Genomic DNA, 16370 nt, shown 5'->3' on the forward strand with positions numbered 1-16370 from the left:
ATTTTAATGCATAATGTCTTAGGTTTTAGATACAAAAAAACCCATGTACATCTCTTCGTCACAAAGTGACATTTGTAACAACATCACATGACAATAACCCATCAACAACCCAAATCCTGTGAGGTGGAAGACAACACATGTCGATGACAAAACCTTGCAAAAGGGATGACAAACCCACATCAAAAACCATATCAACTAAATACCATGAAAAACCATAAACAGCACTTGAACAACCTGAACCATAAACAACACTATCAAAGCTGATGACACTGAACTAAATGTTGATGACGACACTGAACACTAACATGAACCTGTGAAACTGATCTGACATGATCCTCCTGCATCAGGTGTGATGACAGAGGAAATAATTCCAATTCATGTTGAAGATCGAGAAAAACCAACAGCTGAGGAGGAAGGTGAACAGATGCAGGATCGGGAGATTTCTCAACAGAGTGACCAATTGATTGAAGTAATAGACATGGGGTTGGAAAAAGAACCACAAATGAAGATGTTGAACTAATTCCAAGAGCACCATAGGTCGCCTCTCATTCTCCACCACCTCCAGTAGAAGAACCAACCCCAAGCGAGGAAGGAGATGTTGTTCTTCTTGATGATTATTCGGTCATGAATGTGTACAATCTATCATTAAATGACATCTAGAAAAGGGTTGTATAGGTGAAGGAAGCACTTTCTGGATGACCACACATCATCTATATTCATTAAGGGAAGGGTGATAGTGTCAAACACCAGGAAGCATCCAACTACCATTATCGAAGCCATCTTTGCATATCTAGAAGAAACAAGATCAAAGAATGCAGTTTCTGCATTGGGGGAGATGAGGCCAAAGATACTTGTTGAAGTATCGACACTTGGAGAAACCATATGGAAGCTCTATGACAGATGTGTCACCACGCATAAAGAAGTTGTCTGTGTGCATGGCCTACAGTTGTGGAGAAAAGATTTTTCTAAAAATCTCATCAACATACATGCTACCATCGCCTATGTACAAGAGTGGAAAATGTGGTACCAAGGGGCCTCACTGGACTTAGTGAAGAAGATGAAGCCACAGGAGCTGGAGAAAGTGAACATTCGAATGTTGATTCAGAACAACGAGCAAATCGTCGCATTAATCGGTAGAACACATGCCTCATATGTGTGGTTGTATAGTAGTTTGGATGTCTTGGTGAGAAAATACCAAATCCCATCAATCGGTTCCCTCAAAAAAGCTAAACCCAAGAACGAACTCCAGCAGGAGATCTATGGAGCAGCTAAGATAAGAAGCCACCAGGGAAGACTTGGAGTTGAACACACACATCATGCAAAAGTATATCGTTGGTCCTTGCAAGGTCAAAACAATGTTACTCATGCTTTAGAACGAGTTGGACACAGGTTCCAAGACAGTGTACCCGAATTCGATGGAGGCTAGAGTCTTCTTTTAGAAAGACATCGTTAAGCAGTTTTGGGACACCACCACAAAGTACCAAGCTTGGCACTGATATGCGACCGAGAAGCAGCAAGTGGAGGTTGTTGAGCTGGACTTCCCCCAAACATCAAAATCATAGTGTTATGTCTTGTTAGGCTGTCTCTACCCTATTTTGTCTTATATGGTGTTGTAGCGGCTACAACCACCCTCCAAAATTTTGGCTCACACGCAAATTTTGGATCCTACCTTGGATCCCATGATCGATCATCCTTGGTCACTTATTCATAAGATGATGATTTCAAGCTCCCTTCCTTAATCCTAAGAGTTGTCTGCGTTCTCATATTTATGCAGCATGTGTCATTTTCGAGCATAGGGGTTGTTATTTTTCATGCAAAGGGAATGTTTTCTTGCTTCAAGGGAATTGTGTGTGTATGAGTGGTTGTCATCACATAGACATGTTTCACACTCACTTCACACACTTTTGTCACGAAGGTTGTTGCATCAAGAAAAGTATGTCTTATGCATTATGGATGGTCTACATTGTGTCACTAAGTGTCCATGTGTGATTACAACCAATTCCTATCAATGTTCACATATGTTTCATTGATCTCACACATAGCCATTTTCCCAAGCAACCTAGCCTCATCTAGCTTCCTGAAACTATGCGCTTTGGTTCTGAAACCATAAAGCTTCCTCCCTTGCCTATTGAAACCCCATAGTGCACAGAGACACCAACCTCCCTTCCCTAATAAAACTCCACAACCCGTAGAGACCTCAGCCAGCACTACCCTACAAAAATGCACAGAGCAGTCAGGCAGCTAGCACTCCTCTCCAGAAATGTGCAAGGAAGTCCAGCTGCATTACACTTAGAAATTGCGTAGAGGTGTCCTCCCAGGAGCCCATCCCGCAGTAGTTTCATGTGCCTCAAAATGATGCAGGTCTTCCAAGCTGCTTTGTCTATCTTGCATGTAGAAACTACACAGATGAGCCTCCCAGGGCCTCACCCTGACAGTAGTCACTATCCATTGAAATTCCGTAGATCTACCTCTCAGTGACTATAGGTAAAGGTGACATGTTGAAATCGCTTCCAAGGAGTTGACGAGAAGGACCAAGGAACCAAGTAATGGAAAAGATCAGGACCACATGCAAACTCCTTCGGGTGCATGATCATCTTGAGGTAAGTATGGTAAGTAAAGAACACCTTTTGAGGTATACCTCTTAGTTGAGTTTGCAGTACTTCTTGCCATTTTCATATCATCCTTTCCTCAATAACATGCATGTGTGCAAACACAAAAATTTATTTTATGTGTTTCTTCTACATGTCTTGCTTCCTTTTCACTTGTTCGACCAACTATCATCTTCGGCATGTTGATTTCTATGTCATTCTTGCGACCTCGTTCTGGTGATGTTTAAGGTTGTGTTTGAGTTGTGTTTGCTATGTAAACATCTATCACACTCACACACAATTTTGTAAGTATTGTCTCGCAAGCTCCATCACAATCTTCCGAATGTCTATCACAAGTGTCGCGCTTGTCACTAGCCAATCACATTGAGTGCATGTTGTCTTGATGGTTCGAGTTGTCTGGTCATCAAGTTATGTTGAGTGTGTGTTCACAAGGTCATACATGTATGAATTCACTTGTTCACAAGGTCATACATGTATGAATTCACTTAGTCATTTTGTCCAAACCCTGTTGACCAGACCACCCTCCAACATCAACACATTCGCTGAGCTCCATTGCATAGTTTCAACTCTCAGTGATCATGTACTCTTTCCCATAATTGTGCAGAGCTTGAGGTTGCCTCCAAAGCACTCTACATTGTGCAATCTTTGAATCAACCCAACTAACTATTACCTAGAACAATGCAGAAGTTTCTCAAAAAGTCATCCCAAACTACGCTTCCTGGAAGCACATCAACCAAGCCTCTAGCTAGTCAATCAGAGAGTTTGAATGGGTAGTGACCCCGGGCTTCACTCCTCCAAAATATTCTGTAGAAGCTACCAATAATGCCTACTTCCACTAACTGAAGAAACTATGCAAACATGTCAGATAGACACCTGTGACCGTCACTGCACTACACTCAAAAATTGCGCAGTCTTTCGAGCAATTTATCCAGTCACTCGACCTACTGCTCACCCGGAAAACTGCGTAGTTTTCATGACTAATATCCTAGCTGCCCAGCATCCCGCTCAGCTCAGAAATTATGCAGGGATGTCCTATAGGCCAGCCTCCCAGATCTGTGTAGCTTTTTCCAGCAGCCTCCCGAAGCCCGCTATTGGCTCCCCAAAAAATTGCGTAATTTTTGCGAGTAGCCTCTCACAGCCTGCTACCAGCTCCCCAAAGAAATTATGCAATTTTTGTTGCCAATCTCCCCCTGCTACCTGCACTGTCTCCCTGAAAAAATTTCACAGATATGCCCTCCAGCCGAGATAGATCCTACAGGCAGTCACTGCTGATCCAGATTGCCCATCTCAGCCTCCTAGTGACCTCTACGAAATTTTCATGAACATTTCCTGAAGCGCGCATCCCAGCTTAAAATATACCTTGCAAAGTTTCAGAACCTTGTCCTCTCTCCCAATCACTTGCATCCGAAAGCAAATGACAATGCATCATGGTAGACTAGGAGATTTCCAGATTTGATGTCGTCTCATCATGAGTGATTGCAGATATGGGTACATGGATGAGACATGACGCGATGACGAACTAGATGAAAAAGGAGTGCATGCGAGGAGATTGCTTCATGAACAAATGAACAAGGAACACATGCAAGGAGAAATGTTTCCGAACGGGCATACACATGAATCATGCCAACATACAAGCAAAGGAGCGATGTGCACATGCAACCTCAAGCGAATACCAAGACCATCAAGGATTCCACCCACCTTTCCATGCGAAGGTGAAGCTATGATACACCAAGAGCACACCTATCAATCAGTAGTACTACAGATTGACATTCACACCACCAGCAACATGAACAAAACAACTCTGTCGTGTCGAGTCATATCATGAGTCATCTAAGCCATATCACTATTGTGGGCCACACTGTTGTAACCAATGTAATGTTATGTGGAAGTCCAAGAGACCCAAATGTAAATCTGAAGAGTCATGTAATTCAAATAGCCATGAGGGATGTCGAACAGTCACAAGTGCCAGTTTCACCCTTGGCTATAAATACCCCTCATTTGTACATGCAAAGGAATTTTCACCTTGGATCCTCCCACATAGCCTTGAGAGTCTATAGTATTTTCTTTGAGGAGCGAGCAATGGCTCCAATGCCTCGCTATCTAGGTTAGTGATGTATGGTGTACTGATGTGTCTTGGAACTTTTGGTTAATTTGGAAGCCTAATAACAAACCAGCATGTTTTCACACATGTATTGTATTTGTTTGTAAGACTATTCTTTGGACGCTTGTAATTCATGTTTCTATAGCCTGTGTTAAAATATTTGAACTATTTCGTTTGTTCTAATACATATGCTTACAAAAATTTTCTATATAAGTTGTTAATGTTGTCTCGCCTGTGTGGGCTATCCCATCAGACACTCAATAGAACCATTACCAAAAACTTGTTATAGCGATCGTCACACTTGTGTGGACTACTCTGTTGGGTGTTGTATGTGTTATCTGTTCATTGTGTGTTTATGACTACTGCATCCATGTGGATTTCTCTGTCAGAAGATGCGCATGTCCTGTTGTTTTGTGTGTCTCTTACAGAGTTGGGATTATTCCTTTTGACTTGAGACTCACTTCCACCCTCTCCCTCTACGGTGAAAGAACCTTGACACATGTAACACTAAGCACTCACCAAGCACGTGAACCTCATTGTTCGGAGACAAAGTAGACCACTCTCATGTCGTTACAAGAAAGAGATAAGCTAAACCTTCAAGATAATGATAACTGGGCCATCATATGGATCGGACTCCTACACCAAACGGTGCGAGGTCTAGCTGGGACTTCATATCGAGGAGATCCCCTTAATGTTGGCAGGTCCAGCACTGTCAACATTTCTGACGCTAGAAGGAGGGCCAGAAGAAAAGTTTAGTCCTCACAATCTATTTTGAATCTCCACATACTTATCATGACTAAATAAATAACTTCTCTTCCGAAGTGTATGTCTTATGGAAATGACTTTGAAATCTCAGAAGAGCTCTAAAATAACTTGTCACATAAAACATACGATGGTGGAGGCCAAGTAGCCTTGTTTAGACACAAGATTGGCTTTGTAGGCTCCCGTGAAAGGCATGAAATCTTTGAAGATTACATGACCTGCACGTTGTTTGCATACACGCTTCAAGGGCACCCACTACATTGGTATGTCACGCCGCCCGAAAAATATATTCACTCTCTCCCTCATCTAGTCGCAGAGATATATCATGCTTTTAATCATTTTGACCGTAAAGCACTCAATAAATAAATTATGAAATTACAGAAAGCACTTGATGAATCCATTCAACAATTATACATAGGCTTTTGTAATCTTGCATGGCGATTTACTGAAGATGAAATTGATTGGGAATTTCTCGATGGAAAAATTAAGCATCTTCTTTACATATTTAAAAAATGAAATTCTTAGAATCATTCAAAACCCTCCCAGCATACCTCGGTGTTAGAGCTGCTAGATCTAAGATGGACATGGTCGTTGTCACAAGGGACTATCCTTCCTCTTCTCATCAAACAACTCTAGCTCCATAATGCAAGGTGGTAGAAGGTGCGCGCACATATGTTGAACTATCACATCCTCCTACCCCACCTACTCTTCATATCTGTGCAGATTTGGCTTGCAAGCCTATTGGTTGTCATGTCGAGTTGTTACCTCAACCTCCACCCCCGCGTTTTTCTGATCCTCTGGATTTTACTGTTTTATGTTCTTCCATTCTGGACTCCACAATTGTTGTGAACAAGGATCAAGTTGTCTATGGATTTGGTGTTGTGCATCCAACCTGCATTATCATTCATGATAAGTGTGTGGATGAATCTAAAGAAGAACTCATGGTTGTTACACGGAATAAGTCGATCTTGCAGACAAGATAGACCTTCCTAGAATCTAAAGAAGACCTAATGACAAGCAAACCAATCAGACACTATCTTTCTCTAAATATGCTTTTATAAACAAAGGCAAACAAGTGTTTTAGGGCCTACCTTAGGTCCAACGCAAGTTTGTGGAAGCCTTCACTCCTTCGATCCAATTGAGCTCCTTTGTTGCGAATCTGCAAACACAAACAAGAAAACAAATTAAATAGCACCTGAAAAGCCAATATCATAAAACATATTTAACATGAAAGTCAAGGAATTCATGAAACAAATAACATGAGACACTTGTTGAGAAAAATGAGTTTGATTGTATTAATTCAAAAGAAGAAGAACTTTACAACCTATGCCTTGACGTTGTACAAGCTCCTCCTAGGGTCCAGCAAGAAGTCTCCTCTACTTTGACAAGTTTCACTCTCTTCCCAATGAAGCCAAAAAGGTATGTGATCTCTCCTCTTAAGCTCAACTAGGAAGTCTTAATTTCACCAGCATTTACCCTCAAAAATGTTTAGCTTCTAACCTCCCTAGCAACCAGCCCAATGCCTGAATTTATAGTGCAATGGAGGGAAGTTACTAGGTCCTCCTTCAAAGGGATAAAGCCCTCCTTCAAAGGGATAGCTCCTCTCATCAAGGGATTAGCTCCTTCTCTTTTGGGATGCATGAACCACCTAAGAGCGGCAAATCCACGCCAAAAACTCCTTCTAGAATCATCTAGAATTAACCCAAAGTGAGTTTTTTAGAATAAACTTGCGCCTTTTTTACTTTCACAGGGGTCTGCACCCACACCTTTAGGGACAGAGTGGGCAGGTCCGCAGTTTTTGTAAACAGAAGGTGTGGGACTGCAGGCAATAGTGAGAGAAAGTACGGAACCAGAGCTTTGTTGATTTTCAATGTCTTTCTCTCATTTTCAAAGCTTGACTTGAAGAGCTGAGGTCTGAGACTTGCTTAGGAGGACAGTACAAGTGATGATAGACCCATACTGACTGCAAATAATCATGGTGACGATATTTTTGTGCAACAGATTGCCCCCTAAAGTGCGAAGTCTGTAGTAGATGAGGATTTCATTTATCATTTAGGAAGAGTGAAGCACTTTATCATTTCGAGGATCATCTTGTGGAGAGCCCGGTTGGAACCTGTAAAAACATTCAATGCAAGATACATATATGAGATCATATCATCGCTGAGGTAGGCATTCCCATACTCAGATCAAAACTAACTTAGAAAACTAACTACTGCTCTGATACAGGAATGATCTTGTAATACATCACAAGTATAGACTCATGTGGACACAGTATGGACGTAGCCATATGTTTATGAAAAGTCCATTATATAATGAATACAAAATTCCTCGCAACCTGGATTGTGGAAACTAGATCCAGGGTCTTCATTTCTACTTCCCGAAACAGTACGATTCTATCCATGCGAATGAATGTGTTGATGTCGAACATGGTAGAAACCACTTGATTACCAGTCAATGATGTAAATTGTTAACAAGTGTGAGAGAAACCACCAGTGATGTCAATGTCTCTCAAAGTACCCAGTACAATCCATGAGATGTGAAAATGTGTTGATGTCGAACATGTCATGGAATCCTTTGATCGAAGGTCAATGATGCAACCTGTCGTCAAAGGCGAGAAACCTGCCATTGAGGCATGCAGATCCCAAGGTACTGACGGTTTCTAGATCATCTTTCTAGATAATGAGCTCAAGTCGATAGAAAGCGATCCGTCGCAGGCAGGCCCACAACACGAAATCATAGATCAAGTTGAAGAAATTTAGTTGGAAGGACTGACTCAGGGATGGTCAAGATGGATGACAGATATTTTGCAGATGAATGGCTTAGTGGCAGTGACCTCTTGAACACATAACGACACGACAGATGGCTTGGTGACAATTGACCCAAAGTTAATACCCAGAAACTGGTTGAAGACTTTCAATGTGGTTTGATCAACTGTTAGGCAAAGGATTTCCCAACCCAGGTGAATAAAAGTGTCATGTTCAAGAGTGGTTACAAAGTATGACAAACAGGCTCATTTTTCTCTCTTTTCCCCCACCATTTCTGGCAAGTACCTCTTTACTTTTGACAAGCTTGAGGAGGATAACATTTTCTTGATTATAAGCTCATCCTTTAGATGACTCCAACTTAGTTTAAATTCGAACCCTAAGAAGGAGTGGTCCGTTCCTGTTTGTAACTGAACAGGTCCTTTACTGTGAAATTTTAACGAGTCCAGTATAGGAGAAACTTGGTGTTTTTCAATTTTAGAGAGTCTGAAAAAACTTAAGAAGACTCCAGGGTTGACCTTTTTCATAACTTTGTGTCTCCCAAGCCTGAAAAAGTATAAAATAATACTTAAGAGAACCGCTTGATCTTTACGACCAAGGAGTACTTTTCGTAATTAGTGCCTCTGATCTGAAAAAGTAAAAAAGTGATCAACGACACGTCGTTTTATAACCAATATCGAATTTGAAACGACAAAAATCCGGCAATCTTTTCATGTTTTTACGGTCAGAAAAGAGCTGTAAGTGGACCGTAATTTAATCCCATTTTAACGAGTTTAAAAGAAAAACTCAGCGATCTTTTCATGTTTTAGGAGTCAGAAAAGAGCTTAAAGATGACTCTAAATGTTTTTTTTTTTTTTTGTCGAAAATGATAGATTTTGCCTGAATAATCCGTTATCCTGAAAAAAAACGCAAACATTACTCATACCTATTTGAAATGGGTAAAAATGTTGCAAAAATACCTTTCCAAAGTGAAACATAAACAAATTTTCAATTTATTTACTCAAAAAACTTATAAAAAGGGCCTTCATCAATTCATTTTTACCGTTTGAGTTTTGGGTGAGAAAATAGTGCTTTTGTCCAGAAAACTTCCCGTGAAGATTGCGGAAAATCCAACTGTCAGAATCGAACGTCGTCTTCTCCAGGTAATCCACATCATCCTACTCTTCATTTTTAACCATTTCATTTCTTGTTTTAGGCTTTCATTTCATTTTTTGGAGGGTTTTTAGGCTTAAAACCCGCGCGCGGGGGCCCGCAGGTGTACCACTGCTGACCCACGGACCCCGAATTTTTCTCCATTGGGAAAATGTCAGGGGTCCGCACCTTCCATGTAGACAAGGTGCGGTCCCACGCACTGTGTCTAACCTAGAGGGTGCGGTCCCACGCACTGTGTCTAACCCAGAGGGTGCGGTCCCACGCACTGTGTCTAACCCAGAGGGTGTGGTCCCCGCCGCAAGGGTTTTTAACCCAAAATTTCTCAAAATTGGCCCAAACAAAATAATTTCTAGCATCATAATTTATCTTTTTACTTGATGCAGAGGGTACATCATGCTAGATTGGCGTGAACGAGAGCATGAGGACGTGGATGCTGCCGCATGGAATCATCAACCTTCGCTTGATGCTTTGAAGGCATGTGGCTTGTACAAATTCTGGGCCATTCTTGGCATGAGGGCTCAGGTGGATTTCTTACAGTGGCTGGTTGACAGATGGAGCATACAGGACCAGTGCTTCTTCGTTGGTGGCCACCAGCTCGAAATTGAGTCGGCGGACATATATTTCTTGACTGGTTTGCCTAAGAGAGGCGAAGACTTGACTCTATTCGGAGCTAGGCCAGGTGGCCAGTCTGTCGATAGCCTCCAGCTAGAGTTCTGCAACAGCCAGGCTAGAGACAAAGGGATAGACATAAAAACCATATCCCGTCCTGAACTCATGGTGATCGCGTTTACTGTCACCAGACTTTGCGGGAGTGTCGCATTACATATTTCCACCAGATCCCAGATGCGTATGGCAGTTGATTGCTTTCGAGGCACCATCTTCAACTGGTGCAATGCTCTGTTGGCCAATGTGAAAGGCCAACTGACCAGGGCCAAGAACGGACAACTAAAGACCTTTGGTTATGGGGCTTTGGTTGTGATTTTTGGTCTGGAGAGGGTTCCCATGTTGATCCCGCAGCACCTTATTGTTGGAGCTGGGCTTCCTCGAGAACCCAAACTGATGCGATGGGTCGCAGTTATGGCCCATCATCCGGATGAGAGGACAGAGGTTGCTCGATTCAAACCTGAGTATTTCCAATGGTTGGAAAACCAGGTTTTTTGTATTCAGGACGTCCCTTACGCTGGGGTAGATTTTCGTGGTGACCCAGACATGGCTCTTCCACCAGGAGAGCAGTGGGATGACTCAGGTAAAATCATTTTCAACATTTTCCTTATTTTAATTTTTATTGTTATTTTTCCATTGTCCCAAAACTGATAGCAAAAGTTTCAAATGCAGATGTGGGTCCACAGTGACCAGCCACTCTCCGGCCTTACGAGAGGAAACAACCAGTTGCAGCCGCGCCAGCCCCACAGGACGAATCAGCAGAGGTTTTGGCCGAGTTGGAGGGTCATCTCGAGCGCTTGACAGGAGATATCTCGGAGACCACTATAGATGACATTCCTTGTCGACTTCAGCGCTATGTGATTGGGGTCCCAGGACCTTTTAGGAGGTTCCTTTGCAAGGTGGTCGGTGCAGTGGTTTCTTATCGAGATCATCACCAGTGATAGGATGATCGCCTATTGTGGGCACATATGACATTTTTGTTTTTTGTACTTATCATTTTTGTCGATCATAAGGTGTTTTTCAACCTATGATCGAGGACGATGTATTTTTTGACACACTCCTATATATATATCACTATTACCAACTTATCTTGTAAATCATGTTATGGAATGGTTTTAAATTTACATGTATGATTATTGCAAATGTCTACTTAACATTCGAGAATCAATTGCATCTGCTAATGTATTTAAATATCTTGGAATATGCTGATACTCAATATAATCAAATTCACATTCCAAGAGACGCACTCTCAAAAATAATCTTAATAACACTGGATTTCTAATGGCATACACTCTATTAAGCTGTAATACAACGATTTCAGAATCTAACCTCACTATCAAACTCTAGATCCCAAATGAAATAGATTAAGATAATAACTCAATCACTGCACTATACTCGACAATGTTGTTCGTTGTTTGACCGAGGCTTACCCCATGCATAAATACTAACTCATCAGAGGGCGAATAGATAACCCAAGCTGTGGAAGAAATGTTCCGTGTATTACGACAAGCACCATCAACGAAACCAATGTATGTTTGGAGAGGCATCGACATCTGCAATATCAAGAGTAAAACCAAGATAAGCAGGAATAATGACGAAAAAACACACCAGCTAGAAAGAAAAGCTATCCTAACTAAAAATCTCCATACCCATTCTTTAAGCATAATACCTCTTCAAGTAAAGACCATTTCTGGGTTTACCTAAAGAGTCCCCGTCAAAGTCTACCAATTCATAGGCCCCTTTTGCTAGCTTTTGCTTGACAACATAGGGACCATGCCACATAGGAACGAATTTTCCAGTGCCTAATTTACCATTAGCTTGATCGTAAACTAAGACTAGATCTCCTTCCGAAAAATTTCGAGGGGTCACATTTCGATCATACTGAGCTTTCATATGTTTTGCGTGAGTCTCGATCGCCAATGCAGCATTACGTCGATTCTCATCTAATTGCGCCAAGTATAACAAACGCTTTTCCTCTTCGGAAGTGGCTGGAAGTAACTCGATGGCCATTTGCAGTGACGGGATTTCGCATTCAATGGGTAACACAGCTTCCAGACCATAGACTAGTTGGAAAGGAGTGAACCCTGTTGATGTTTTTACTGAAGTTCGGTATGCCCAAAGCGCTGAAAATAGCATGTTATGCCAATTCAACTGATGAATCCCAATGATTCGTCAGATCATGATGACTAAAACTTTGTTGATGGATTCAACTAGACCATTAGCTTGTGGATAATAAGGGGTTGAACTATCGTGACGCAAACCAAGCTGGCCTGTAAGTTCAGTCATCATAACGTTTCGAAAATGACGCCCATGATCAGTGATTATCGCTTGTGGGACACCAAACCTAGCAATTATATGATTGAACACGAAAATTGCAGCTGTCTTGCCGTCTGCCTAAAATGTAGGCATCGCCTCGGCCCACTTGGTAAAATAATCTACTGCAAGGATGATATATGCATGCCCCCCGGCCGAGTGAGGGTTACATGTAATAAAATCAATACCCGATTTGGAAAAAGGACCAACGGAAATTACAGGGTGGAGAGGAGCAGGTGGAGCGCGCATCTTTCGATCAAATATTTGGCAGTTGTGGCATTTTCGGACCGCAGTAATACAATCTTTAAACAAAGACGGCCAGAAGTAGCCAGCGCGCAATATCTTTTGGGTTGTGGCATACCCAGACATATGACCGCCACACGCTCTAGAGTGACAGTCATTTGGAACCCTTTCAGCTTCCTCGTGAGTTAAGCAACGTCGAAAAACAGAGTCCGCCCCACGGCAATAAAGAGTATCTCCAATAATCCTGTATTGTTGGGACTGGAATCATATTTTCCGACGTTCTGACCTTGAAATTTCCGGCCGAAAGGATTGGGTCTGGAGATAAACGATGATATCCCCATACCATGGATCTAAAGTGCTAATTAGAAACAAGGATTCATCCACAATGGGCTCCTCCGCCACAGTCTCCGTGTCAGCACGCGGGAAATCACACATTAATTCCGCAAAAACTAAAGATTTCTTAGACTTAGATTTTTCAAATTCCAAGTTGAACTCCTGCAAGATGACAATCCATTTAGTGTACTTGCCCCCTAGCAATTTCTTGGTCAAAATGTAGATCATAGGGTTGCAATCCGAAATTACTGGAGTTTTACGTAGTAAAATGTAGTGACGAAAACGTTGGATAGCTTGAACAGCTGCCAATGCCAATTTCTCCACATGTGAGTATTTTAGCTCAGTTGGATTTAAAGTTCGACTAAGGTAATATATCACATGTTCAGTACCGAATTCATCTTCTTGAACTAATACCATTCCAATGGTGGAATGAGAGGCAACGAGATACAAGAGGTAATCCTGGTTGTAGTTGGGAGGATGCAATAACAGTGCATGGGTCAACACGTGTTTGAGTGCATCAAAAGATTTCTGAGCTATCTCATCCCAATAGAATGGAGTATTTTGTTTCAACAACCGGGTAAAACCCTTTGTAACCTCGGCATAGTTAGGAATGAATCATCGTAAAAAGTTTTCTTTCCCTTGCAAACTTTGGATTTGGTGAAGACTCGAAGGAGGAGGCAATTTGACAATAGCTTCGACCTTCGAGGGATCGACGCGAATGCCAGCTTTTGAAACTACAAGCCCCAGCAATCGACCTGTTTCTATATAGAAGACACATTTGTGTGGGTTCAACCGAATCCGATAATGCCTACACCTCATAAAGATTGCTCGTAAATGGACGAGGTGATCTGCTCGATGTAATAAATGAGCAGGCAAGTCATCGAGATAGGGTTGCACAATGTGCTTGATGTCATGAAATGCATAAGACATGGCCCTTTGAAAAGTTGCTCCGGAATTCTTGAGCCCAAAAGGTAACTTGCAATAAGCAAATGTCCCCCATGGACAAATGAAATTCGTTTTTGGTTGATCGGCAGGTAGAATATTGATTTGATTATATCCGGAAAAACCATCCATGAAGGAGAATATTTCGCTGCCGACACAATCGTCAATGATTTGATCGATATAGGGAGTTGGGTAATTGTCTTTTGGACAGGCTCGATTAATGTCCCTATAATCGATGCATATTCTTATTGTTCCTTGCTTTTTGTTAACCGGAACAATATTCGATACCCAATCCGTTAACGGGATCGGATAAATGAAACCTGCTTTGAGTAATTTTTCAACTTCTACTTTAATTGCAACAGCTTTTCTTGGGTGAATCTGACACAAACGCTGTCGGACGGGTTTAGTGTCCGGGTAAGTCTTGATCTCATGAACAACAATCGCGGGATCAATTCCTGGCATTTCCTCATAGGACCAGGCAAACACGTCGCGGAATTCTTGAAATAGGGCCTTATATATTTGAATTTCGTCATCTGTACATGAGGCACCTATATGAATGTTCTCAAGAATTCCAGGCTTAACCGAAATGTCAATTGGAATAGTTCGAGAGATGTTTCCCAAATTTAACTCTGAATCGGGATGTTTCATTGGATTTTGAGGTTCCTTGACATATTCAGTCGTAAAGATTGATGAAAAATCATTTTCAAAACGATCATTCTCGGGTAAAAACAAAGATCTGTGATGGAGATCTTCCCATGGTAAATCATCTACACATAGGATTTCACGAATTTTCTCATCAGAGTGAAAAAGTTCAGAAAACGTGATTAAACCCGAGCTTGATATGAAAAGTGATTCCTCACGGACCACATTCATGAAGTCAATTTCGGTTGAAGATGTGTCGGTAAACGATTGCACGGCCTCATACGCAATTCCATATGGACTCAAAGGCATGACATTACCAAATGAGTCTATCTCAGATTCAGAAGGAACGATCCAAGGATCATCATAAACAATGGTGTCTGATGTAATCATATGAATGGTTGCAAATGAAGACGATGCATTGATCGGAGGAAAAGGAAAAGTTCCCAGTAAACCAGTATCTTTAACTAGTCCTACTCCAACATCCTTATATGGGATAGTCGTTTTACCGACATGCTGAATACTTTCAGAAGAGGCTGGGTTGGATGAAAAGTAAGCCAGCTGGTCTATTGTTATGATCTTTCCATTGTGAGGAAACTTTATAACCCGAAAGACCGATGAAACGACCGCTTTCATAGCGTAAGACCAACTTCGACCCAAGAGAAGGTTGTAATCTAGAGGGGCATCAACCACCTCCACATCTAGATTAACAGTTTTTCCTTCAACCCCTATAGGCAAATCCTATAGAATGACAAAAGGATGAAACCCACGGCCATCAAAGGCCTTTAGGATCGTCGGGGATTGATTTAGCGAAGGAGAACCAAGTGATCTCCAACACTGTATCGACATAATACACATGGAGGCTCCCTCATCAATCACAGTCTGATGAATAGGCCTGTTTTTTATTATCACTGGAATCTGGAAAGCCATTTGATGAGGTAAGTGCGGTGTACTATTTTCTAGATCGAAAATTATTAGGTTCGAGTCCTGAATGTCAACATCTCCTATAGCCGACAAAAGTAATTTACGTTGTGCTGGACATGATTGCAGCACCTCTAAAGCTGACATTGCTGAGGGTGAAACAGCTAAATCCTCAACAATGTTATAGTTCTTAGCCACTCTCGCATGTGGATTGAAAGCTGACTTTCGAAGTATACCCTTGGCAGGCGGTTTGATTACCAAGTCTGGATTAGATTTCTCGATCTGTAGTGGATCAGAACCGGGAACTAAGGTTGATGGATTAGAATGAGAAGATTCTGCTTCTTTACCATCAACAGGACTTTTACTACCATAATCATGCAATCGATTCGCAATCCTAACATGGGACATCATCAGTATGGGTTCTTCATTGGCACTCGAGGAAGAACCTATCATCATACTATCTTGAGCTAAAAAAGGATCCTTCAAAACAGCAGGTGTTTGGGAACCTTTGACAATCTTCGTAACCTCTGCACGATGAGGGTAGTCTCTTGTAAAATTTTCATCATCACAAATGAGACAAGGATAGCGAGGTTTGCGTTTTTCATCATTGGATTCCGGTTTTTCAGGTTTCTCCTTTGAATTTTTGTCCATTTTATTCTTCTTCTTTCCTTTCTTCTTCCCACCGGATTTCGATTTGGCTGTAGATGACTCTACAACGTGAATATCGGCGGAAATATTCGCAGAAGAATCTCATGTCGGGGAATCAGGCAAGGTTATGATAGGAGAAGAATTCTTGGAAGACTTCTTCTTACTTTTAGTGTTAACCGTACCAATCATACCATCGGCAGCATGAGATCCCAAAGGAGCTGCAGCGATTTGATTTTGCTTGGGAAGATCGAGGATTTTCTCGTGTAACGTACCTGACTGAGT

The sequence above is a fragment of the Pinus tabuliformis genome, chromosome J (assembly GCF_031772625.1).
Source record: "Pinus tabuliformis cultivar Carrire ecotype Pingquan chromosome J, CPIR1, whole genome shotgun sequence".
NCBI lineage: Eukaryota > Viridiplantae > Streptophyta > Pinopsida > Pinales > Pinaceae > Pinus > Pinus tabuliformis.